The sequence below is a fragment of the Enhydra lutris genome, unplaced genomic scaffold (genome assembly GCF_002288905.1).
Source record: "Enhydra lutris kenyoni isolate GAN:26980312 unplaced genomic scaffold, ASM228890v2 scaffoldscaffold5, whole genome shotgun sequence".
Lineage (NCBI taxonomy): Eukaryota > Metazoa > Chordata > Mammalia > Carnivora > Mustelidae > Enhydra > Enhydra lutris.
In genome coordinates this window covers 39002054-39029169 of record NW_019154089.1, presented here as the reverse complement: position 1 = coordinate 39029169, position 27116 = coordinate 39002054, and the positions used below count along the sequence as shown (strand labels likewise).

At 41.1% G+C, this 27116-nt stretch overlaps 1 pseudogene; it reads left to right on the top strand.

Moving 5' to 3' along the window:
* The first annotated feature begins 22073 nt into the window (after positions 1 to 22073).
* On the top strand, positions 22074 to 22588 carry LOC111140767 (annotated as a pseudogene).
* The last annotated feature ends 4528 nt before the right edge of the window (positions 22589 to 27116 follow it).

The window sequence follows — 27116 nt, the reverse complement described above, 5'->3', positions numbered from 1 at the left end:
TAACAAGAATCATGCCATAGACTAGGTAGTCATAGATGACATCTCTGGATTGTGTTAAGCAGTGCTGTCCAATAAAGTTTTCCGTAAGATGAAAGTGTTCTCTAGCTACACTGTCCTATATGGTACCATTAGCCACTACGTTCACTGTCAATCCTTTACTCATTGTGTTTTCCAAGATGGTTGATCCAGATCGACCATCTTGGAAAACACAATGAGTAAAGGATTGACAGTGAACGTAGTGGAAGAAAGCTGAACCTGGAATCGGGAAAGCCAGCAAGAAGTGAGCCAATTCCGACCGCAGAGCTCCCATCAGCTCAGGAATAAGACACACCTGGTCCTCAGAGCTGGGAGAGACTGAAAACACGAAATAGTTGGGAGTCTTTAAAATGCACACCTGAGCCCACCGATACGTCTCATTCCATGAAGGGACTACCTGAGAGAAGACCAAAGTGAAAATTCAACTGTGAGATTAAACTAAAGAAGGCTTGACCTCAGGGACACCAGATAAAGGCGAAGAGTAAATTCAATAGAGCTGGACTAAAGCTGAGGAAAACACCCCAAAAGATAAAGAAGCAGTTAAGCAAAGACCATTAGAGTATCAGTCCAGAAGTCTAATACCCAATTAGATGTTTCAAGACAAAGAGAAACGACAGCCATGGTGAGAAGAAGTTACCAAGTAATTTTAGCAAACATTCCACAAACCAAAACTATGCATTTCCAGACCAAAAAAAGACCACAAATGTTCAGAACAATGACACGTTACCATTAAAGAAACAACCACTTAAAAACCTTCCTACAGGGGCGCCTGGGTAGCTCAGAGGGTTGGGCCTCTGCCTTCAGATCAGGTTATGATCTCAGGGTCCTCGGATGGAGCCCCGCGTCGGGCTCTCTGTTCAGCGGGGAGCTGGCTTCACCCTTTCTCTGCCTGCCTCTCCCTACTTGTGATCTCTAGCAAGTAAATAAATAAAATCTTAAAAAAATAAAAAATAACCTTCCTACACAAGCACCATTCTGGACAGATTCACTATCAAATTTTGTTGACCCTACAGGAACAACAAAAAATCCAACCTTAAAAGTACTCCAGACTTGGTTTCATCTGAGACCTCTGTTGTTAGCTTGCAGATGGCTTCCTCTCGCTCTGTCCTCTGGTGGTCTCTCCTCTGGGCACCCCCCCACCACTTTGCTATCTCTTCACATCTCCTCTCCTTAAAAAGGCTCCAGTCAGATTGGCCTGGGGCCTGCCCTAACAGCCTCATTTTCACATAATTACCTCTTTAAAGGCCCCACCTCCATATACACTTTCAGAAGTACTGGGAGTTAGGGCTTGAACTCATAAACTTTGCAAGTGGGAAGACGAAACTCACCCCATAACAACACTCATGGGAGAGGGGGGTAATCTAAGAATAAAAAGGACTTTATTTAGATTGATGAAGGATATCAACAAAAAAACAGACAGCAAACCTATACAGTGACAAAACATTTAAAAACTTTTGGTCAGGGGCGCCTGGGTGGCTCAGTGGGTTAAAGCCTCTGCCTTCAGCTCAGGTCATGATCCCGGAGTCCTGGAATCGAGCCCCACATCGGGCTATCTGCTCAGCAGGGAGCCTGCTTCCCTTCCTCTCTCTCTGCCTGCCTCTCTGCCTGCCTCTCTGCCTACTTGTGATCTTTCTCTCTGTCAAATAAATAAAATCTTTAAAAAAATAAAAACTTTTGGTCATAATCCCTTTGTTTTAACAAATTCTTCCCCCACAAATGGAATCAATCATACTATAGGGACTTATTTTGTATCTGTCTCCTTTTACTTTTAAGATCTTATCACTTTTGAGATATACCAATGTTATTGCACAGATACATAATGTTTCTCTTACTGCTGAGTACTATTCCATTGTGTAGATGCGTCACAATTATTACACCCAACATTTATTGGTGGCCGTTTGTTTCGATTCCTGATTTTGACTATTTTGAGTAAAGTTGCAATAAACATTAAAAAAAAAAAAAAGCCTTTGGTCAGAGAATAAACTGGTGGTTGCCAGAGGGGAGGGAAGGTGAAGGGGTGGGAGGAATAGGAGAGTAAGAGGTACAAACTTCAGTTATAAAATAAATAAGTCACAAGGATGTAATGTATGGCATAGGGAATACATCAATAATATCCTTATTTTCTGTGGTCATAGATGGTAGCTAGACCTATCGTAGTGATCATTTCACAATGTGTAAGAAAATTGAATCACCATTTTATACACCTGACACTGATATAATAGTGTATGTCAGTTATAATCCCATTTTTTTAAACCCTTTGCTTTAAAGTCAAGGGGTCCAAAGGACAATGGCTAACTTACAACACCACAATCGCATGCCGGGAGACAGTATTTTATAGAATTCTGATCCAGTCAACTAAACACTTAAGATCAAGCTTTGGCAACATACAGACCTAAGTCTCAATCCCAGGGGCTTTATTCGCTGCGTAACCTTGAGAAGGATACTTAACCTCTGAGACTCAGTTTCCCCACTTTTAAAATGGAGCTAAAATATCGGTAACTCTCTACAAGTTATGAGGATGAAATGCCAATGCAGGGGACTCTCGGGTGCTGGCTGTTACTATTCTGTGTGCTGAAAGCTTTGTCAGGGCGCTGCTGTGTATTTCAAAGACCATGCCTTGGACTTAGTTTGGAGAAGTGGAAGAATTCTGCTTCCACCACCAACCCTACCTAGGATTTCAGGAAAATTACTCAACTTTGGAATTACAGTGTCATTTTTAAAATGTTGATGAAATGAAATTAAGCAAAAGGCTAAGTCAAAGAGCAGTGAAAAGATGAGATGGCTTTTGTCGATTGTTCTTTGGCTTTCACCAGTGTGGCTCAAAAATAGAATCAAAAGAATTCGTAAGCTGGGCAGTCCAGCAAAAGCAGGCTGGCTTTGTGAGCCACTAAGCTCTCCATTTGTGCCATCTACGTGAAAGCAGTCAAGAGTATCAGGAAACTCCGCTGCTGCAACTAAATTGAGTGATTAACCATTAAATTTCTCCGACACATTTCATCTGGCTGTGTGACTCATTGGCCCACTTCTGCTGGTGAAAACATCTGCACCCCCTTCAGGTGAACAAAAGCCTGAGTGATACAGAGTGAACACAGACTGTGTCTCTCTGTGACAGATGACCACGCACAGAAGGACAGGGTCACTATACTTTGCAGCAGAAACAGCTGCTATGAGCACACAGCTGTTGTGAGGTACAGCTCACATTCTGTCCGAATAACTGGTAAGTTATTACAGAAAAGAGCTGTGTTAGAAGAACTACTCTCGATTTTAAACTCATGGTCACTTGTTTGGATAAATGTTCTCCATAAAACATATTATTACTTTAATAATGTCTAGACCTCTAGATTAAATGTTCCCCAACACATACAAAGTATCAAGACGATTGACTTGATTTATCAAGGAAAAATATCCACTTTGTTTCCTATCAGTAAGCTCACTGGTCCCAAATTTTTACAACAAATTTAGGAAGAAAGGAAGGAAAGTATTATGGAATAGTGCAGAATCTTATTCACTAATTTTAAGTGAGAACTCAGTTTGTATAGCTGTTTAAAAATTATTAGATCCCAGATGTGATAACTCTTTGACAAGAAGGCTGAAGGCATGGGGTGCCTGGGTGGCTCAGTGGGTTAAAGCCTCTGCCTTCGGCTCAGGTCATGATCCCAGGGTCCTGGGATCTCTGCTCGACAGGGAGCCTGCTTCCTCCTCTCTCTCTGCCTGCCTCTCTGCCTACTTGTGATCTCTGTCTGTCAAATAAATAAATAAAATCCTAAAAAAAAAAAAAAAAAAGGCTGAAGGCTCAGATAACTCAGTCATGTCATAGCATGATTAACAATTTTATTTTCCCACAGAGGTAGACTTCAACAAATCAACCACCTATTTATGATAAAAAAGGAAATTATAATAATAGTGAAATGAAACTCTTACTCAAAATTAAGAATTTGAGTATCACATTGTTTCTCTCAGCCTCGAAATTCTTCTGAAAAATAATTAAGTTATTAAATGATTAGTTATTATGACTGGTGGGAGAAAAAGTGGGTCTCTGTTTCTTTCCTCAAATCTCTCAAGAAAAGACTACAGTTACTGAGCGTATAGAGGAATGTCAATCACAGGTATCAGTGATATTGTTTGTAGGGTATTTTACAGCACAAAGCAATACATAGTATTTAGTTCTCAGGTTATGAAAGGTCATTTCGTAAAAATGATTTAACATAACATAATCCTAAATTTGATAAACTACTCTCAAAATATTTAAGAAGTAAATGAAGCAATGAAACACATTGGACAACACAAGCCCAGTTTTATACAGGAAAGCTTCTATTGAGGAATATTCTCATTACAGACAAAGGCCTTTGTTTTGAGTCTAGGATGAGATAGTTGGTCATTTGAAGGTATGTTTATTTATATTTTATAGGAATGAGAGAGTGGTAGTCATCTCCTGAAGTCTTACTTTTCCTTTGGTAGTTCTGCTTGAGTTACTAAAATTTCCTGTTATTTTGTGTAGAATGCACCATAGGCTGCCAGTAAACAAAACTTTGTATCATTGTCTGAAATTCTAAAACAGAAATGGGGACCCAGATGGCGGAAATACTGTTTTGTATCACATCAAAAGCGATAAGCTAAATTTTACAAAGGACTAGAACATCCCTTGCACTGAGAAAACAAAGAAGGACAAGAATGACTTGTTTAAACATGCAAATTTATACTGAGTGATGTCCCAGCCTTCAGAGATCACGGATGTAACCTTTGAGAAAGAAACTGAAATCTGTTTACAGATGAACTAGATCCTGCTTTGGTAAGGGACAATTCAGGCCATGGTACATTTTTAGTAAATTAACAGATGTTTCTGATAAATCTGTAACTCAGAAGGATTCATCATGCTCATTGCATTTGACAAGCCAAAATTAAGCAAGTTAAATCAGTACCAAGGAAAGAAAAATGCTGTGTAGACAATCCATCAAATGACCAAAATCTAGAGTAATCTCTTCAGGGGGCAAGAGCTTATACTACTTGAATGTACCTTTTGCTCAGAAAAGATTTCACTTGGAAGACCCACAGATATAATATTTTCTCCGAAATTGTGAACAGTTTCAATCCCATACCTCCTAAAATAGGGTGGCTTAATACTGGATGCATAAATTTGCATCAGATTCATAGCATCAACTAATTAGGAGAAAACAGTAATTAAATATTAAGATGTGCTATGTGATTCATGCTCTGGCTTGCTGTGGGCTCACAAAAAGTCAGTCCTCTGTTCCTAAAGGGATGCAGAATGTCTTAGATTCTGGAGACAAATATGTGAGTTTAAACTCATATTCCACCTTTAACTGGCAGATTTTGGACAAGTTATTGAACTTCTCCATGTCTTAATTTCCTTATCTGTAGGATGCTGATAATAGCACCTACCTCAATAGAATTGCTTGGATTAATAGCTAATACATGCAAAGCTGTACAGCACTGAGAATGGCAGCTGGCACATGGTTAGCCCTCCAGGCAATTTTTATACCTATAACTGTTAAGGATTACTTGGGTCCCAGCAGGAGGGCAGTTAAGGTCTAGACTGCACAATAAAAATGAAACACTATTAAGTCCTAAAATCCAAACTTTGGGAAAGAGGGGAGGCATAGGAAGAAGGCCTTGAGACAGAGGACTTGGTTTAAGGGAGGGTATGGGACATCCTAAGTGCCTGAGAAAGATAGGACTGAGCATGGCCTTTAAGGAAGAACCAGCCTGACCCCAAAAATAAGGTTGTGAGAACACCCTGACCAGATAAGATATGGCAGGTTGATAAGGCTTAAATTCCATTGCTGAGGAAATCAAACTCTGAGAGGGACCTATTACAGTTTCCTCAGGAATTGTTGTAGAAATAGTATTGGTTTTTAGGAAACAGGACAGAATGTACGGGGAAAGTCTAGAATCAGATAGCTCGGTTTAAAGGTATCAAGGCCTACCTAGGAATAAGTAGGTGAGGTTCTGGACCAGGGATAGACATGAGTAGAGGAGGAAGGCAACTACTAAGGCAAAACCAAGAAGTGGTTAAGTGATTAGATGTTCAGGCAATGGACAAGGAAGGCAAAAATGGCTCCAGAATTCTGAGGATGCCTCCATGGGCTACTATTGTATTGGTAATATAAGGCAGTATTAGGTAGATGATGGTAGGACATATTCTTTTTTTTTTTTTTTTTTTTTTTTTAAGTAGGACATACTCTTATAAAATACAAAGGGAGTTTAGGAGCTGACCTTGCCCTATGTATCTAAAGGTTTCTAAAGATTTTTATTATTTATATTATTATTACTTATTTGAGAGAGAGAGTGAGAGAGAACACAAAAGGGAGGAGAGTCAGAGGGAAAAGCAGACTCCTGGCTCAGGAGGGAGCCGGATATGGGACTCAATCCTGGAATTCCAAGCAGAAGGCAGTTGCTTAACTGACTGAGCCACCCAGGTGCTCTCTCCCAAGGTTTCGGAATGCCACTGAGGATGAGCAAAGAGGGTCAAGACTTCTGCATGTTGCAAGAGCATCTCCTGTGCAATGGAGTGCTATTCAACAGAGCTATTAGTCCTTAGAACCACCTGAAGGCCTCACAGCTCATGAGTGCTCACACAAGGCAGGGCAAGAGCTTCAAATGGTGAACGCTTGGAAGCTCTACTCCCATAGCTTTCAAGTATACAAGACAGTATTGTTAACTACTACTAGCATCATAAAAACTCACACTGCGTTTGGTAGGACTCACTGTTGAAGGATCTCTGGGTGTGGAGCAGAGCTGGGGTTTTCTCAGAGCTTCTCAGCTGAATCATCTGTCTGCCATAGAGGGTTAAACATGCAGGCTCTTGAGTTTGCAAGGGGTAGGATTGGAATGGGAGGCAGTGAGGCAGGTCAGCATGTAGATGCCTCTGCTCTTAGATCACTATCAGGGCTGGCCCCAGAGAGTCCACGGACAGTGGCAGAGCCACCGTACACATTTCCTGGACCCAGAGTCTTCCCATCCAATCTCTATTCTCTTTGGACCTGCTAAATCAATCTCTGTCTGCACTGCACAATTTTCTGAGAAAAGTTATTAAAAAGGACTAGTAATCTAAATAGAGGGCATAGACATGATGGCTGTCTCTGGGTGTGATTTCTAATTAAAATAAATTTTTAAAATAGCTTCTTGCTATCTTCCAAATTTCTGCAATGAATACATATTACTTTTGTAACTTCTCCAGGGAGATCTAATTTCAGTCAGGGCTATAGTTTAGGCCACAATCAGCTGTTCAATATCAAATTGGTGGCTTATTTATCTTAAAAAAAAAAAAAGAGAGAGAGCGAGAGAGAGGAAAGAGTACTCCATATTCATGGCTCCTATGCCCTCTGAGTTCTGAATTCTCCCCAGGATCCTTGGCTGGTGCATTCTTTTCAGTTTATTCTGCCATCGAACAGATGCTTCCATATTAAGTCCTGTCCCTGTCATCCTGCGTGTTTTAGCCCCAAAAGTGACTTTAAAAGCAAACCAAACTAAGCCTAAATAATACAATCCAGGAAACAGGGATGGGCGAACCCTTTATTCCATTCACTGTAATTAAATATCTAGACCACAATCTCCCCCCCAGAATTTTTAGCACAAAGAATGAAAATACTTCAGACATGATGAGGAGCTAGAGGAAAATCCCATACATTGAAGTTATCTCAACAATTTTACAGAAGAGACTAGCCTAAGGGTATATTACATCTCTCTTTAAAGTTTATGGAAAAATTCTTGTTGAATATGTGTTATGGTAAAACAAAATGCAGGCATGGAAAAACAAATGACTTTAAAAATAACATCCTTACAAGTCCAGCTTGCAGTCATTAGAGGTAGTACAGCGGGGGTCAGTTTATAGACTTCTGTTTTTAATTTGCATAAATAGCCCAATGCTTGGCCAGAGCAGGCACGCAGCTGCCTCACCCGGCTCGTTGATTTTGTTAGTCACCCCACAGACACCCAGAAGGTGCTGAGACACGGGTCAGGGCAGTACTAAGAATCAGCGTGAGGCTGCACCGTGAGATTCCTTCTCCACTCCCACAGCAAGGAAAACCCAGAACTTCTTCTTTTTTATTTATTTTTTTTAACCCAGAACCTCTGACAATGTTTTCTCAACCTTGAGCTAGCATTTTTTTGAGTTCTGCTAATGAAGAAGAAACTCCCAGCCTCACCTCAAGAACATCAAACATCATTCAATGATACTTCCATTGCCCAGACTGACACATCACTAAGCCCTGAAATGGAAAAACCAAAGCAGTTGGTTTACCTTATGGTAAGTCACATCGTAAGTGCTTGCTAAAGATCGGATGGTTGTGTCCCTCCTGAATTTATATGTTGAAATCCTAACCCCGGTGTGATGGTGTTAGGAGGTGAGGGCTTTGAGAGGTGATTAGGTCATGAGGATGGAACCCTCATGAATGGGATTAGAGCCCTTAATAAAAGACGTCCCTTGTCCCTTCTGCCATATGAGGGCATAGCCTTCAGAACTGTGAGAAAGAAATGTTTGCTGTTTAGAGCCCCCACCCCCCACCTCTGATCTCATGGTACTTTGTTCCAGCAGCCCAGAAAGATAAAGCCAGTGTTCAATGCCCTTCTAGGTGAGGGAGTCATCGTTCTAGGGCAGAGGGCCAACCATTTATTCAATAAACATAGGACACTTCTGAAGTCTAGTTTCTGGTATTGTTGTGAACAGGATGCAGGTTTCCTAGAGAATCTGTGTCTTGCATTATAGAAAGAAGATGATGCATTTGAAAGTTTAACTTCGTAGAAAGAAAAATTAAGAGGAAGCCTAAGATTAAAGGTCAAGTAACTGATAGAAAATTTCAGGAAAAAATAGAGCAGATCAGAGTAGTTGGGGATGGCATCATAGAAGTGGGACTTAATCCATCAAACGCTCATTTAACAGATTCCATGAATTATACCTTCCAAGGACTCAAAGATATAAAGGACTTAAAACGGGGCCTGATTCTAGCATCCTGATGCTTACTTTTGCCTGGTGTCTCGTTGAACACAGCAGGAATGTAGAGAGTGACGAGTGTCATAATAACAACCATGATAATGAGACACTTCCAGTCATAGAACTTCATATCTGGAAGAAATATTCCAACCCAATCACCTCCTTTTATAGATAAGGAAATTGAATTTGTCACTTGTCTACCTTATACTGTTAAGTTTGAAACTGAGCTGGGATTCGGATCCTGGTATAGATCCTGAAGGATAGGCAAATTCCAGTAGAGGGAACAGTAAGGGCTCAGGCAAGGTTGATACTCAGGCAGTAGACACCAGTCAGTTTAACTTGAACCTTGCCTCACCCTATTGTCTGTTCTGATTGATGGGTGCCCCTGCTAACTCATTAACTATTCTGAATGTCACCGGGTGGGGGGTGGGGTGGGGGGGGGGAGGCACATCTCATTTCCTGCTCCGCTAAATCAGTGTAACAGAAGGAGAGAGAGTTTTTAATAATGAAGTACTAGGAAGCAATTAATCTCTTAGCGCTGCACAATGCTTGATGTGGCACACCTTTCTTCGAAGATCTCACTGACGGAGAATGAATGTACAAAACAGTTCTATGTGTTAAGAACAAGGTAAAGGACAGGGCTAAAGAAAAAGCTGAATCCAACGTCATGATTCCATTTATAAAGTTGAAAAATTATGTTAGGTGAAGTACTCACAGGTGTAAAATTAAAAAGGACAAAACAGGTTTGTTTTTGGGTTTTGTTTTGTTTGGTTTAGTTTGGTTTTATGGTATTAAGTCTTTACGCTGGGGACAAGGAAATTAGGAAGGTGTAGCAACTCACAAGGTCTTCTGGGGCATGGCAATTTTCTACTTTTTCAATACTGGTATTCATTTTGTAACTAGTCATTACCCTACACATCTGTTTTATGCACTTTTCCATATGTTATATTTAACAACAAAAAATGATCACTATAGCAGACTGAAGTTTGGTTTCTTTTTTGAAGGCTGGGAAAGTAATGTGGACAGATCATCAGGTTCGAGAAGTAGTTGCTTGAAGACAAAACAAAGGAGCCTGGGAACAAAGATGCTAAAATGGCATCACAATTAGAATGTGGAGATTAGGGGCGCCTGGGTGGCTCAGTGGGTTAAAGCCTCTGCCTTCGGCTCAGGTCATGATCCCAGGGTCCTGGGATCGAGCCCCACATCGGGCTCTCTGCTCAGCAGGGAGCCTGATTCCTCCTCTCTCTCTGCCTGCCTCTCTGCCTACTTGTGATCTCTGTCTGTCAAATAAATAAATAAAATCTTTAAAAAAAAAAATGAATGTGGAGATTAGCTATCAACATCTCAACATCCCTGTGTGGAGAAGAGCCCTTCCCATCCTCTCACTTCCACATGGAGTGGTGGTTGTCATAAGCATTCTTGATTAACAGCGTAGTATTTCTAACACTTTCGGGAGATATGGCCAGCCAGACTTCTAGGAAAAACACACAATACAGATCTTGATAGTAAATGGGCTGAGAAAGGAAAAAGAAAAGAATGAATCATTGATTTCTGAATCATTGATTTTTTTTCTTTTTTTTTTTTTCTCACTGTCTCATTTATCGGTGTTCTATTCAATGGCATTAAGTACATTCCCAATGTTGTGCAACTATCACCGCTATCCATTTGCAGAAGAGTCATTGATTTTTAAACAGTAAAAAATGGGCACAGGATCTCAAGTCTGATATCCTTTTTGGACAGATGGAGGAAGGAGGGAAGTTTTGTCTGTACGCATGGGGAGGGAGACCGTAGTCTTGGGGGGGGGGTGTTTTCATAAGGGGGCAGTGACAGCAAGTGTCCCCTGCTGCGCAATGGCTTGCACGCTGATTAGCCCAGCAAGGACACCACGTGATCACCACGTGCAGCCTTTCTGCAGTGGTGCTGTTGGACCCTGAGCACCGGGACTTGCTGTGCTGGTCCCAAAGAGAGGCTGCCTGCAGTGGGACCATGGGAAGAACTGACGTGCCTGATGGTGGGTCTAACCGTCCCCAGAGCGGCAGTTCTTTGCGTTTTGGTTTGATTCTCCAAAAGTATTCTCTTGCTGCATGATATGCAAAATTAGTGTAATTTTGGAGGTGGAGATGATTTATTTATTCAACCCTAGAGATGATTTATTCAAACCCTCTCACTGTCCAGTTGCAGAATCAAGGATGATAAGAAGCCCGAGCAGGGTGATACCGCAGAGGGAGCTAGGCGCTACAAAATCCTGCAGCTGCTGCACTCATTTTAAAATTAAAGGGACTGAATTCTTAAAACCTTTTTCTTTTGCTTTATTTTGAATAGCCAGACCCTCCCAGGAATAATAAAAGCACAGCTTGAAATCTCTAATCTGGTGGGGTTTCTTTGCCTTTAATTTTACCACATGTGGACCCTGAAATTGTAATAAGGAACAGGACCGAACATAGTAACTCACCATATAATGCAATCTAACCCAGATGTTGACGGCAGGCTGATTTCTGAAGCACAGGCTGAGAGCTTGTTTCAGAAGTGGGGAAACACTGGGATTCTAGAATAGCAGTCATAACCCTCAGCTAAATGTCCCTGTAGAGCTTGTAACCAAGGCCATTCCTGATACACAGAAATTTTTATATTTATGCCCTTTGTCCATTCTCAGCTGCTTCCCTCCTCTTTCTTTCCTTCTGTGAGCCCATGTTCCCACATTCCTATTATTTCCTCCTCTCTCGGTTCCCAGGAGCATCTTGCTTGCCCTTGGGTTTTCGGGACCTCCCGTTAGAACATCCTGGCTAGGACTGCGTTTCTAAAAAAGCTTATGACTCATAGGACTATTTTCCTGAATTTTCCTCCATTATCAAACCCCCTTACTATCATTCTCAATTCCAAAGTGTGCTAAGGGAAGCCTGGGTGGTTCAATCAGTTAAGCGTCTGCCTTTGGCTCAGGTCATGATCCTAAGGTCCTGGGATAGAGGCTGGCATCTGGCTCCTTGCTTAGCAGGAAGCCTGCTTCTCTTTCTGCCTGCCACTCCCCCTGCTTGTTCTCTCTCTCTGTCTGACTAATAAATAAATAAAATCTTAAAAAAAAAAAAAACAAAAAACCAAAAGCAAAAGCAAAACACCCTTAGTGTCCTATGCTGACTTCCCAAGATAATTTTATAATTTAATCAGGGTTTAATGGAGGAAGGACCAAATTATGACTGACTGACTAACATACATACCTTTTTTTATTTATTTATGTATTTACTTATTTATTTTAGAGAGCAAGCATGAGAGCCAAGGAAAAGGGAAAGAAGTAGACGTCCCGCTGTGTGTGGAGTCTGACTCGGGGCTTCATCCCAGGAACTCGAGATCATGAGCTGAGCCAAAACCAAGCCAGACGCTTGAGTGAGCCACCCAGGCACACCCCAAATCATGACTTTGGAAGGCCATAGGCACTTTTACTTTTAATGGGCCCCTTACTCCATTAAAAAATATATGAAAAATCACATTGTACAACTGCTTTGGAAGAAAAATAAATACAATCCAGGCTGGATTCATTATTATTTTCCCCTGTAATCTTTTAAAAAGTAAAAATGAAAAAATATTGTAGGCCCTAAGCATTGTACCTACTGTGCCTCAAGCGTACTGTCTGTGCCTGTTAGTGCCTTCCGAAGATTGGCGGGTTACATTAGTGTATCAGACTGTGTTGAGTTATCACTAGGATGCTTTTGGTTGTAAATAATGGAACAAAACTCAAATGGGCTTAAACAATAAGGGGAATTTATAGGCTCACAGAGCTGGTCAAGTTCAGAGACTGCTATGGCTTAGAGTCAGGTAACTTCCCTTGTGAAACTTCCATTCTTCAGGTAAAGACAGAGACAGACCAGTCATAGACCTCACTTTTTATCTGCCCATTGGCCACTGCCCTCCCTGCCTACCTTCCTATCAGAGCTCACCTCCTTGACGAAGGGAGCTGAAAAAGCCAGACATGCTTTCTCAGTCTCTCAGGAGGCTATGCTTTAGACACATAGCCAAATTCTGGTCATTGCAACTTCAGTGAAAGTATGCTTCCAGGTTTCCTCCCCCTTAGCTGTGCAAGAAGTTCCCATTCCTTCTGTCCTGCTTTGGGATATGCACAGGCTTTTGCAGCAGTCTTGATTTCATGAGAGGCCACATGGACCACACTTTGAAGGTGGCAGAGCACAAAGACCCAGTTTCAGGTTCTTTTTTTTTTTTTTTTTTAAGATTTTATTTATTTATTTGACAGACAGAGATCACAAGTGGACAGAGAGGCGGGCAGAGAGAGAGAGGGAAGCAGGCTCCCTGCTGAGCAGAGAGCCCGATGCGGGACTCGATCCCAGGACCCTGAGATCATGACCTGAGCCGAAGGCAGCGGCTTAACCCACTGAGCCACCCAGGTGCCCCGTTTCAGGTTCTTGATGACATTGTTGAATTACCTAACCAGCCCTGAAACTCGTACCTCTGAACACTTTCATTAAGTAAGATAACAAATTTTTAGCTGGATATTCTATTACTTGCAGCTTCCTACAGATAAGGAGAAAGCAAGGGAATGAACCCCAGATTTTCAGATATTGATACATGCTATTAGGACAATAAATACGATGCAGGACTGCTGCAAACTGGATGATTATAGAAAGGCTCTCTAAAGTGACATTTGAACCTGATGGAGCCAGCCATACAGAGATCTGGAGGCAAGGTGCTTTAGACAGAGCAAACGGTAACTCTAAAAGTCCTAAGTGGCAATTATTAGAGTGAATTTGAAGAACAGAAAGAAGTCCCTTGATTGCAGTACAGCGAATAAGGGGAGGGAGTAGAATGTGAAGTCAGACAAGTTATAGATCATTTTGCTTTTTTTTCCGAATGCCTTGGCACAATGGTATAATTTTGGTTCTGGAAAACTGGGTGGAGGGAACATTTTAAGGATATCAAGTGGCAAAATCTCATTTTGTAAGCAGCTGCTTAGTGTGCATATTAAATGTGGTGGCACTATCTGCCCATCTCCTTCATAAGTACCGTCCTCCAGCTCCTAAGCTCCTTTTCAGAGAACTGTACTCCTCTCACATATGGTTGCCACAGGAGCAGCTCTATTTTATGAAAGGACCTGACTGTAGTTTACTGGACCAGAGATGGGTATCTAATCTAAAAAGGCTTTTCCCCTAGGGGTTTCAGAATTGGGGGCAAGGGATCAAGTTAATGCCTTGCACATGGCTAAAGATGTAAGATGTAAAGCTTGAAAAATGTAGTCATATCTTGATCATATAAAAAAACAATTGGTCGTCCATCCTGAGAGGAGGAATAAGGGAAGGACAACCCTAATGGAATTCAAGTCCCTGGTTCCTGTAGGTTCCCAAAGCCCAGCCCCATTTTTCCCTTTTTTGGTTTGGTGACTCCATTTTTATACCATGGTTTATTTCAGGTACCTTTTAGGGGAAAGGGGAGATGTCAATAATTGGAATTAAGGGTGAAATATTAAAATAATAAATCTTAAAATATAGAATTAGCTGAGTAAAACTGAGGTGGGGAGCAGTAATGATTCAGAGGTCCTGAGCTGAATGCCTATATTCCTAGTTATATAATAGCAAAGCAGTTGATTACTATCGTCTCTTGAGGACCATGAGCCTATAAAGATTTCAGTAGTGGGGTACCTGGCTGGCTCAGTGGAGCATGAAACTCTTGATCTTGGGGTTGTGAGTTTGAGCCCCATGTTGGGTGCAGAGATTACTTAAAAATAAAATCTTTTTTTTTTTTAAAGATTTTATTTATTTATTTGACAGAGAGAGATCACAAGCAGGCAGAGAGGCAGGCAGAGAGAGAGGAGGAAGCAGGCTCCCTGCTGAGCAGAGAGCCCGATGTGGGGCTCGATCCCAGGACCCTGGGATCATGACCCGAGCCGAAGGCAGCGGCTTAACCCACTGAGCCACCCAGGTGCCCCTTAAAAATAAAATCTTAAAAAAAAAAAGATTTCAGTAGAAATTGATATATCCACCATGTATTTATTTATTTTGTTCTATCTTTAGGAAAACTAATTTCTAGTTAAAGCTGGCTTACCTCTAAGTATATAGAGAACAACAGAGTGTGCTTTAAGAAAACACTTTTTTTGCTCATAACAGGTGATCTGTGACCACTATTGCTTCGATAATTATCTTGCTAAATTGTACCAGCCAAATTCTTTTTTCTTTTTTTAAAGATTTCATTTTTTATCTGAGAGAGAGAGAGAGAGAGAGCATGAGCGAGGTGAGGGGGCAGAGGGAGAAGCAGACTCCCTGCTGAGCAGGGAGCCCAATTCGGACTGAATCCCGGGACTCCAGGATCATGACCTGAGCCAAAGGCAGACACTTCACTGTCTGAGCCACCCAGGTACCCCTGTACGGGCCAAATTTTTAACAGCACTCTAAGATCTGTGCATTAATTTGGAAATTTGAGGGAACCTGAAATCTTATTACTCTCCTTCCCTTGCTCCAACCTATCCTTAACTTTTGCCAATTAGTACCAGGGCTTGGTACATTCTTTTCTACTAGGCAGAAAAGTTCCCTTTCCTCTACTAACTTTATCATAATTCCAGTTCTCCCCCACCTCTCTATTTGAGCTTGCATCCTGAAACTTCCTGAGAATTCAGATCTGGATTAGGTACTCTTGCTAAGAACTCTTATAACACTGTGTTCCTACTATCACCTAGTTTTACAACTGCTTTCTTGTCTTTCTGCACCACTGAACTATAAGTTGAAAGCTGGGCACATAGTACAGTTTTAATAAAGAGTGTTGCATGAATGAATCAAAAGTTATAATGAATACTAAAATAATATATGCAAAGTATTTGGCACATAAACAATTAATATTTTTTCTTGTTAGTTTTATTTTATGATTCATAAAAAAACCCTAGAACCTGAGAACAGTAAGGCATACTGAATATTGCCCTACAGTGGGAACAGCTATTCAGATGAAACCAGGGGTGATGCGAAAATTTAACAGTTTGGCCAACCGTCTTAGCAGATGCCCAATAATTAGAACAGAAGAGCCTGGCCTTCTACTTAGAAGAGATGATTGGCCTTGCCCCAACAACAGAACGTAAATTCACTTATTAATAAACTGAACATACGGTGACTATATCTAAGAAGAAATGAAATTAAATTGATGGAAAGTTATTTACCAGTGATACTTTGAAAGACAATCGAAGTAGTTACATTGACACTACTTGTACTGATAAGAACTTACTTATAAAATAATCAATATCTCTTTTATATATTAGTGACAGTCATTAAAAAACAATATTTCCAAGCATATAAAGCATAATAAAATCTAAGAATAAATTTAAGGTATACCAAGCATAATTTAAAACTATACAGCTTTACTAAGGATCATAAAAATACTTGAATAAGAGGAGAAAGAGCATGTGCTTTTAAAGATTCTTCGATATTAAAAGATGATAATTCTCCCCAAATCGTTTTACAAACACTGAAATTTCAAATAAAACACCAAAGTTATTTTGGTAAAGCTCTTGTTGAAAGATAACATACATACAAAAAGTACATGTATAGTACATCTCAACACATTTGTAATTATTTTTAAATGGGTTTAAGTTCAAAGTCTATCTGAAGTAAAATGGAGCAAAATAGTCCATAAAATTTCAATTTAAAAAACTAAAATTTTGGGGGCGCATGGGTGGCTCAGTGGGTTAAGCCTCTGCCTTCGGCTCAGGTCATAGAGTCCTGCATCAGGATCTCTGCTCAGCAGGGAACCTGCTTCCCCGGCCCCCCGCCTGCTTCTCTGCCTACTTGTGACCCCCTCTCTCTGTCAAATAAATAAATAAAATTTTTTAAAAAGGTAAAAAAAAAACTAAAATTTTGGAGCTGGTACTCTAATATAGAAATTGACAGAAAAGGATAAAAAGCCCCCTCCCCCGCAAAACTCATGAGAACATGTATAAATAAATATGGTTAATGTAGCATTTCAGATTGTGAGTTAATTATAGAATCTTTAATGGTGCTAGGATGATTGTGATATCAGTATTTAACTGAACGTTGGATTTAAAAAAGAAATATAAATAAAATCAGAAAAGATCCAGAATAATATATAGCTTAAAATTTACTATTTGTAAGCATGCCATTAAAAACTGACATCATAATAAAGAAGATTGATAGACTTGTCTGCATACATTTAATACGTCTCTGTAGTGAAGATCATAACATTAAAAGGCAAATGACAAATTAGGAGACAGTGTTCGCTATCTTCATTAGGTCCCAGGCAGTGTCTGATAAGATCAAGGTGTGCTTTATTCTATTGAGTTTCTGTACCGATCCTGGAGTCAGATTGCTTGGATTTGAATGTGAAACGGCCCACTTACCAGCTGTCTTAGGTCAGGTTCCCTAGAAGCCATGGCTGAGATGAAGATTTCTATACAATTGACTTATCAAAGATGTTCTCTTCAGTGAAATCTAAAGTATGCAGGAAACAGGCTAGGACAGCGGGATAACCTAGTAAAGACAAGGGTTCAAATGAAGCTTGACCTGACCTCACTGGAAGATGTACAGCAAACATGGTACCACGAAGTCTTCTGGCCTTGAAGCAAGCAGGCTGGGCCTTTGTATCCCCACTGCATCCATCAGTCATTGTTTGTAGGCCATCCAAATACTTGGGACAAACTGAGGACAATTTTCCTGAGAAGCGTGCAACTCTGAGTTGTTAGCTACCAACCATCATGGCGGCTAGATGATGGCTGGATGCACTCGATGGACAAGGGGATTGGGAGATAGCACTAGCAGCATCTTCTAAAATAACTAAAATCAGTCATCCTGATTGAGTTTCTTAACTCTTTGAAGCTTTCATTTCCTCATTTACAATGAAAACATATCAATGCCATTGGGTTGTAGGAGTTATGGTAAGGAATAGTATGTCAGGAAAGAGTAACAAAAATACTCAAAAGTTAGCATTTAGAGAGTCTTACAAGTCTAAATGTTCACTAATAGTAAAATGGGAAAACTGCAAAGACTGGCAAAGCATAAGTGAAGAAACAGAATTGTCCAAAATATCGGAATATTTTCTTTCACTGTAACTATAGAAATGCAAACTTAAAGCAAATAACTATTTATTTCTTATTTAAGAGACAAATCAAAGACAATACTCAGTGTTAGCAAGGTGTCTGTGTGGGAATAGAGCAATATCTTACATTCCTATCAAGAGTATAAAATGATCGGGGTGCCTGGGGGGCTCAGTGGGTTAAAGCCTCTGTCTTCGGCTCGGGTCATGATCCTGGTGTCCTGGTGTCCTGGGGTCGAGCCCCGCTTCGGGCTCCCTGCTCAGCAAGGACCCTGCTTCCCCCTCTCTCTCTGCCTACCTCTCTGCCTACTTGTGATCTCTGTCTGTCAAGTAAATAAAATCTTAAAAAAAAAAAAGTATAAAGTGATCGATTGTTTTCTGGAGGGCATATTGGAAATCTGTCTGAAGTTTTTAAATCATGTATACCTTCTTAAATGTGCATTCCCATTTCCAAGAATTTATTTGCAGAGAATTTGGCATAGAAATTGGTAAATACTCAAAAATACAAAGAAGTGCATACGTAGTATTATTCAAGTATTGGAAAATCGGCACGAGCTGATAATTAAGAAGGGATAATAATGACAATGCAGTTACTATGAAGAGAAATGGTATAAAAATATACTTACTGATAAGAAATTAAGTCCGAATTTGAGTCAAAAACTCAAATTAAAAAATTGTATCCTGGGGAGCCTGGGTGGCTCGGTTGGTCAAACAACTGCCTTCAGCTCAGGTCATGATCCTTGAGTCCCAGGATAGAGTCCCACATCAGGCTCCCAGCTCCATGGGGAGTCTGCTTCTCCCTTTGACCTTCTTCCCTCCCATGCTTTCTCACTTTCTTTCTCTCTCAGATAAATAAATAAAATCTTTTAAAAAATTGTATTCTGATAATAAGACACAATTTCTAAAAACATCTGGAGGTAACATACACTAGTGGTGATTATCTTTGTGAGACGAATTATTTTTATCTTCTCTGTGCTTATCTGTAGCTTTCTGATCTTTCTGCAGTGAAGAAGTGACAAAACAGTAACTCACAAGCTTCAGGCTTCTCAGGAGCTCAAGCCGGTAGGTACAAAATGTGAGGGTGGCCTTTAGCCACAATTTAGTTATTTTTGATTTCCTGCTATTTCTGCCAAACCTAAATTTGTAAGCAAATGCTTGGAACATATTTAAAGATAGAATGAAGATCAGTTTCAAGTAAATAGATCTCTTAAACACACAGACACAAACCACTATGAACAATGAGTGCACATCTTTTTACCTAAGGAAGAAAAAGAAAATCTTTCCTATAAGAGCGACTGGTGAGAGAACTACCTTAGGTTGTTGCTTTGAAACTTGATTCACACTCATTCGAGGAATTGTTTCTTCAGTGTACTCATTTTATTCTGTATTTAGGCTCATTGACTATTTGGGCAAGATAGCAAACTGTATCAATCAGAATCACAACAGAAAACAGATGGCACAAAGAGGTAAGTGAAGAGAGGAGAACAAAGGGATAGTTTACAATGCTGTGGGCAAGGCTCAGAAAAGGCGTGACATCAGGGCTTGCTAGCAATATCAGAGAGGTTGAAAGAATGAGAAGGAGGAGCTGTTGTTTGAACCTTGAGAAGCCAACTGAGAGATGCAGGGACTCAGTAGAACACCAGTCACCATACCAATCACATCCGGCTCCTGTCCTCCAAGTATTGGCTCAGCACTTCAGGCAGCTTCCATGTCCGGGCACCTCCACACCAACACAAGTGTCCACAATCCTCACAGCAGGGGCAGAGAGAAGAGAAGCCCCCACACCAGCTCTTCAGTGCAGCTAACTGGAGGTGATGGGTCATTTCTGTGCACGTCTCATTGGCCGAAGCAAGTCATGTGGTCTTGCCCAACCACAAGGGTCTGGGGAAGAATCCTCATTTGCACCTGAAAGGAAAAGAGAACTAGAAACACTGGTGAAAAACACGGACAGAGAGTAACCCCCCTTCTTTCGTATTACGCTGCATTCCTTTGTATGAGAGACAAATTCTCACCCAACCTTGGGACATACTCTATGCTGTGCCGTGTCACAGTTGCCACTAACCACACTGAGCACCTGAATGTGACTTGAGGTGTGCTGTGCAGGTAACATAAACCTCAGAGTTTTCAAAGACTTAGTACAAAAAGTAGAATGCAAGATAGCCCATTAATGGTTTTCATTATTGATTATATGTGGAATGGTAATGTTTTTGAAATACTGAGTCAAATAAAAATACATCATTATTTATTAATTTTATCTATTTTTATTTTTTAAATGTGGTTTCTAGAAAACGTTGTGTGTGTCTTGTGTTGTGGCTCGCACTATATTGCTATTGAACAGTGCTGTTCTAGAGAGTTCTCCTGGTTCCTGAGAGAGTTTCTAATAGGAAAAGATAGGGCACCTGGGTGGCTCAGTGGGTGAAGCCTCTGCCTTCGGCTCGGGTCATGATCTCAGGGTTCTGGGATCCAGCCCCGCATCGCATCGGGCTCTCTGCTCGGCAGGGAGCCTGCTTCCTCCTCTCTCTCTGCCTGCCTCTCTGCCTACTTGTGATCTCTGTCAAATAAATGAATAAAATCTTAAAAAAAAAAAAAAAGAAAAAGATAAAGAATTACCAATTTCTGCTAGAATTCTCCACAGGATGAATCATTACTTTAATTGCTCCTGTAGGCAAGCAGCTACACAAGTGTGAAGGTTTTCTTCTTTTATTCTAGTGTCTAATTTAAAATTCTTTATTAAAATTCAGGATCAGTTTTTTTTTTTTTTTAACTCTCCTCCATAAAGGCAAAGCACAGGTGGTTTGTAGAGACTATTATTCCATGGAGAGTCTTTTTTATAAAACGTGTTTAAATGTCACTTAGTTCCATTAAAACAAAGGAGCCATTCAGCAAATGTGTTGCATTTTAGTTTTTTACCTTCTTGTAGAAACTCATTTGAAAGACTTTGACTACTTTCTTATTAGGAAAGGGTACAGAGAAAGTCATTAACTTTACCTTTTCCTGCATATTGAGAGCTGAAGTTGTAGGAAGTTCTTGAGTTTTCTTGGAAATATGGTCTAACAGTAGCTATTTGATGGCCTGTGCCAGAGATGCCCCCTTTGCCCCTTCAGTCCCCTCCCTTCCCCTAGACCCAGCTCTTTGCCCAGGAGGCTGACCTGCAGGTCTGTACTACAAGGTCTGGAATAGAGATTTCCAGTGGAGACTAGAAGTGGGGAGCAGATCAGGGTCAGGGTATTTACTTACCTTCAAGGTAGCTTGGGGCTGTCTGTTTAGGGTTGAGTCAGAAAAGGGCATCACTCTAAATAAAAGAGTTCAATATGGAAATTAGAGTACTGACTGAGTACCACTGCTTTTTGTCATGACGGCAAGTTCCAGCATTGGCTCACTCTGCTCATCCTTGTGGGTCTAGGAGTGGTGACACCTTTGCTGCTCCTACCCTCAGATGGCTGCCCTAGCCCTTGTGATTCCCTAATACTCCCTTGAGTGCTCCTGAAGTGAGTGTGCCATCTGCATTCGACTGCGACCCTGACACTGCGCCCGCTGGCATCTGGTGGGAGGGCTACCTCAAAACAGGGGTTGTTGAGTGTCCTGGCCAAAAATGAAGGACAGAGGAGCAGCAGTTTGAAGATATTTGCTTAAGTCTAGGAACATAAGACATATATTTCTGCCTGATATTTTGAAAAGCTCTTACAATGTCTTAGGACAACAAACTCTGTAATATGACTAAGATAAGAAAGAAAGGTATCAGGATGCATCTTATATGCTGTAGTTTTCTCTCTGGAAAAGAAATATCAATAATGGAACCACACATTAAGCTCTACACTCCACAATTCTTGGTCTTCTAAGAAGATACTTGCACTTCTTTTAGATGGGAACTTGAAAAACTTCCTTTGTTTCCCCGCTGGTACAATGAAGAGTTTAGACAGTATTATCTGACATATATCCCTGTGCCCTAACATTCTGTAAGTCTGTGGTGTTTCAGTCAAATTTGTGAAATATGGCTTTGGGGCCTTCGGCTTGGTGGAGGTGACAGTGCAGCTGTCTTTGGTTGTCCTGAATCTGGGTTTATCCGACACCAGCCCCTCCACCACGCCCCCTAAGCTTGACCCCAGCGAGATCCAAGTTGTGTACCTGAGGTGCACCGGTAGGGAAGTCTGTCCTGGTCCAGAAGATCGGCCCCCTGGATCTGTCTCCAAAAAAGGTTGGTGATGACAGCGACAAGGCAGCTGGTGATTTGAGGGGCCTGAGGACTGCAGTGAAACTGACCATTCAGAACACACAGGCACAGACTGAAGTGGAACCTTCTGCCTCTGCCCTGATTACCAAAGCCCTCAAGGAACTGCCAAGAGAGAGAAAAGAGCAAAAACACATTAAGCACAGTGGAAATGTCACTGTTGATGAGATTGTCAACATTGCCTGACAGATGTGGCTCCGATCTATAGCCAGAGAACTCTCTGAAACCATTAAAGACATTCTGAAGCCTGCCCAGTCCGTGAGCTGCAATGTGAAATCATAGATGATATCAGTAGTGGTGTGGTACAATGCCCAGCTAGTTACAAACTACAAAGGGAAATATTTTAATAAGGGATCATTTGATAACTAAAAAAAAAAAAAAAATCATGGAATAACATAGTGAGGTAAATGTGTGGACTTCTCTGAAGTAACGGGATGAATATTTTGCAAAACAAACTTCACCTTCCCACCTAAGAAATCAGACATAATTATTTTTGCTATGCCCTTGAAAGCACCTTGTAAGAGTACATGGTCCTAATAGCCCCAAGCTGGGTCAGAGGTCAATGAACAATGGCCCATGGGCCAAATGCAACCTGTTCTGTGAAGTTTTCTTGAAACACAAGCCGTGCTGATTTGTTTATCTGTTGTCTCTGTCTGCTTTCTCACTACCATAGCAGAGTTGAATTGTTGCAACAGAAATTATGTCAGTCCACAAAACCTAAAATGTTTACCATCTAGCCCTTTACAGAAAAAGTCTGCCAACCCCTGGCTTAAGATGTATAAGCAGCTGGGGCCCTGGGTGGCTGAGTGGGTTAAAGCCTCTGCCTTCGGCTCCAGTCACGATCCCAGGGTTCTGGGATCAAGCCCCATATAGGGCCCCCCTGCCTACCTCTCTGCCTACTTGTGATCTGTCTGTCAAATAAATAAATAAAATCTTAAAAAAAAAAAAAAAGATGTGTAAGCAGCTGACATATCCCAGATCCTAATAGTGGGTGATTAAAGGTACAAATAAAGGTCCCATTTTGAAAGTACCAGAATTAAGTGCTCACCTCTGCAGCACAATTAGTGAAAGCAGCAAAATTATAACACTTGGTATGTATGACGCTTAAAAGACAGTCTGGGGGCGCCTGGGTGGCTCAGTGGGTTAAGCCGCTGCCTTCGGCTCAGGTCATGATCTCAGAGTCCTGGGATCGAGCCCCGCATCGGGCTCTCTGCTCTCTAGGGGAGCCTGCTTCCTCCTCTCTCTCTGCCTGCCTCTCTGCCTGCTTGTGATCTCTCTGTCAAATAAATAAATAAAATCTTTAAAAAAAAAAAAAAAAGACAGTCTGGTAATCCGAGGATCTGAGCTCAGTTGCATTCTTGACCAGCTTAATCTTGTGAGAGTTACCTAATTTTTCTTCATTGTAAAATCACATGAGAGAATACATGGAGCACCTTAAATTTCCATCTGAAAGTAAAGAGTTATTAAATATTAATTTTGACACTGCAGAAAAGAAAACTCTAGGTCTATGAAGTTAGAAGGTTGGAAAATTCATCATATGGCCATAAAGCTTAACATGCAATGTTCAGTAAATTACTGAATAACCATCTTCCTCCCATTGCCCTCATAAAGCCACTCCTTCAGCAAAAAAAAAAAGAAAAGGAAAAAAAAAACTAAAAAACCCCAACAACCTTGAATCTCATAGACAGGTGACATACTGGGAACAATGCAGGGGAGTGAGAAGCCCAACAGAAGAATTTGGAATGAAGGCCTCCTGGCAACTGTGTGCACTAGGACCCTGGCCAGGAGGATACTGGGGTTTCATAGCTCTCAATCTACAAAAGCATCTGCAGTTGGCTCCACGAAGAGGCTCTGCAATGGAACCTTCCAGCTGTGCATTCACAGAAGACTTGAGTTCTGAATGAGGAACAGACGACCTGCCAGGAATACCTGTCAAATGTCAAAGTTGGAGCAAAAAGGATTTAGAGATGCCGTGCAAGGAAATCCTCAGGAACAGACTGAGGTTTAAAAGGATCATCCTTCTGTTTTTATTTTCAGAACAATAGGGGATTTTTTTTTTTTTAAGATCATTATAAAGAACGCTAATTCTTCTCTTCTGGCAGCACAGGGTTTAAAGTCCAACAATTCACTCCCGTTTCTCTGCCTGAGCTGGAATTCAACAGATAAGAAGAGAGTCTTAATGATTAATCAGCCCAAACACTGCTCTGGAGCAAGAAAGGGAATTTATTTTCACTTTACAGATGAAGAAACTGAGGCCCTGAGGGATCAAAATACCTCTTTGAGGTCATTTAGTTCTTTTGTGCAGGGTGAAAATGAGTCCCTGAGTCTCTGATTTCTGCTGTACTCTTTCTTGTCTAAAGCAGCTTGCTTCTCCAGAACCCAGAACTTGGGTAGATGACACTGGTCAAGCCTCTGACCTACTGAATGATGTTGGAGGATCTCTCTCTGGCTTTGTTTTCTCCTCTGTAAAATGGTCAGAATACCCAATTATCCTTCCTCATGAGGATGATGAAACTCAACTGTGATCAAAGACATGACATTGCGATTCAGTGGATAGGGCAGACACTTATTTCTCTCTATAAAATCCATTCCCTTCTTCCTTGTTAACCTCACTTTACTCCAGCAGCCATACACCCAGTCACAGAGAGTAAGTCATGCTTAAACCATGGCAGCCAATGGTGGTCCCATCCCCTTTGCCAGTGATTGTGCTAGAGATTGTCATGTGACCCAGAACTAGTCCAGATGGTAGACAGGAAAGCCTGGAGAAGGGTGTGGAAAACTTTAAGGAAGTTCTTTTCTACCTGATAAAAGGCACAAGTGGTAACTTGAAAAGTTCAAGTGTTTGCAAAGGATGCTCTCTATTAGATGGAGGACATAATGGGTGGAGCAAAGAAAAGTAGCAGTTAGAAGCTCATTTTCTCAGCAAATATTCATGGTGGGCTCACCATGTGTTAGGCAGTGAGAATACAGCAGAGAAAAAGCAGATCTAAATTCCTGTCCCATGAAGGTTACATTCTAGTGAGGGGAGACAAGATAAATGAGCACAATATGTAGTATACAGGGGAGAAGTGTAAAAGAAACATGAAGGCAGAAATGAGAACACAAATGATTGGGGACTGAAAGTTTTAGACAGGATGGCGATGGATGCCCTCAGGGAGAAAGCAGCTTTTGAATAAAAGCCTGAAGGAAGTGAGGGAGCGAGCCAGGGTGGAGTCTGCTGTTAGAATCACTCAGAGGGCACAGTGAGGTTGCTGGTGTGGCTGCAGTGGAGTGAGCAACATGGGGAGGGATAGAAAGTGTGATCAGTGGTGTGGATGGAGACTTGAAGCCACCACGGGTCTTTGTTTCTTACTCTGAGTCACAGTGGAATCCCCTTTGGAAGGTTTTGAACAGAGAGATGACTTGATCAGACCTCCATTTTAACAGGATCATTCTGGCAGCTTTGTGCAAATAGACTGAAGAGGTACAAGGCAGAAACGAACCACTTAGGAGGAGGATATTTGATAATACAAGTGAGAGTCACTGGTTGACTTGGCCAGAGTGTTAGTGGAAATGTAAAAGGTTGTCCAGATTCTGAATAGATTTTGAAGATGGAGTTGTCAGGACTTGTTAAAGGTCAGAGTGGGGTTTGAGGGAGTTGAGGACAACTGAGGTTTTGGGTTTCAGCACCTGGGATAGTGGAGTTGTCATTTATTGAGTGCGGAAGACTGGGAAAGATATGCTTTGGGAGCAATATCAGAAACTTGCTTTTCATCTTGTCTGAGATGCTGAAAATTAGTCATCAAAATGGATATGTCACCTATATAGTTGGATAACAAGTCCAATAAATTAGGCATTAATCAAATGGAAGGAATACCAGAAATGAGTCACAGGGAAGCATCTAACTCACTGTGTCAAAAGGAGGGTGATTTCTTCAAGCCTGTTTCCTCATCACTGAAATGGGAGTAACAGCCAATGTTGTGTAGGTTTAATAAGATGAAAGTACCCTAGCACTGTGTTTTAAGCAACAAAAAGTGAGTAATATTCTTTCGTTCTCCTGCCTAACTGGAATCTTCAAGAAATTAAGCCACATGACCTACTAGTTAATTTCCTTGGTCTAAGAATCAAAGAATACCCGAATATTTATGATGGGCTCGGTGACTTACAATTCCTTAGAGCCATCGCATGGTCCTGGGGTAAAGATCTAATTTCTATTTTATAGAGGAGGAAACAGATTCAGAAATAAAGTAACGTTCCCGAAGTTACACCACTAGTGCCACCTTCAAGATCAATTTTTCCATTATTTCCAACCTAACAATTGCATTTTTAAGGAAATCTCAATTATCTTTACTCTTTTTTTAAGGTTTCATTTATTTATTTGAGAGAGAGAGAGAGCAGCAGCAGCAGCAGCAGAGGGAGAAGGAGAAGCAGACTCCTCGCTGAGCACGGAGCCCAATATGGGGCTTGATCCCAGGACCCTGGGATGATGACCTGAGCCACTTACCTACCCAGGTGCCCCTATTTTGTAAAAAAATTTTAAAGAGTGCCTGACAGGGGTGCATGAATGGCTCAGTTGTTAAATGTCTGCTTTGGCTCAGGTCATGATCCCAGGGTTCTGGGATCTAGCCCCCCACTGGGCTCCCTGCTCAAGGGCGGAAGCCTTCTTCTTCCTCTCATACTCCCTCCTGCTTATGTTCCCTCTCGCTGACTCTCTCTCTGTCAAGTGAATAAATAAAATCTTAAAAAAAAAAAAAAAAAGAGTGCCTGACACATAGTAAGATATACAGAGACCTAGGGTTCCTAGGATTGTAGGAAGGAATTCCTAGAAAGGAATGTGGGAAAAGAGGAATAAAGGCAGATTTTACTTATCTCACCAACTGAGCCACCCAGGTACCC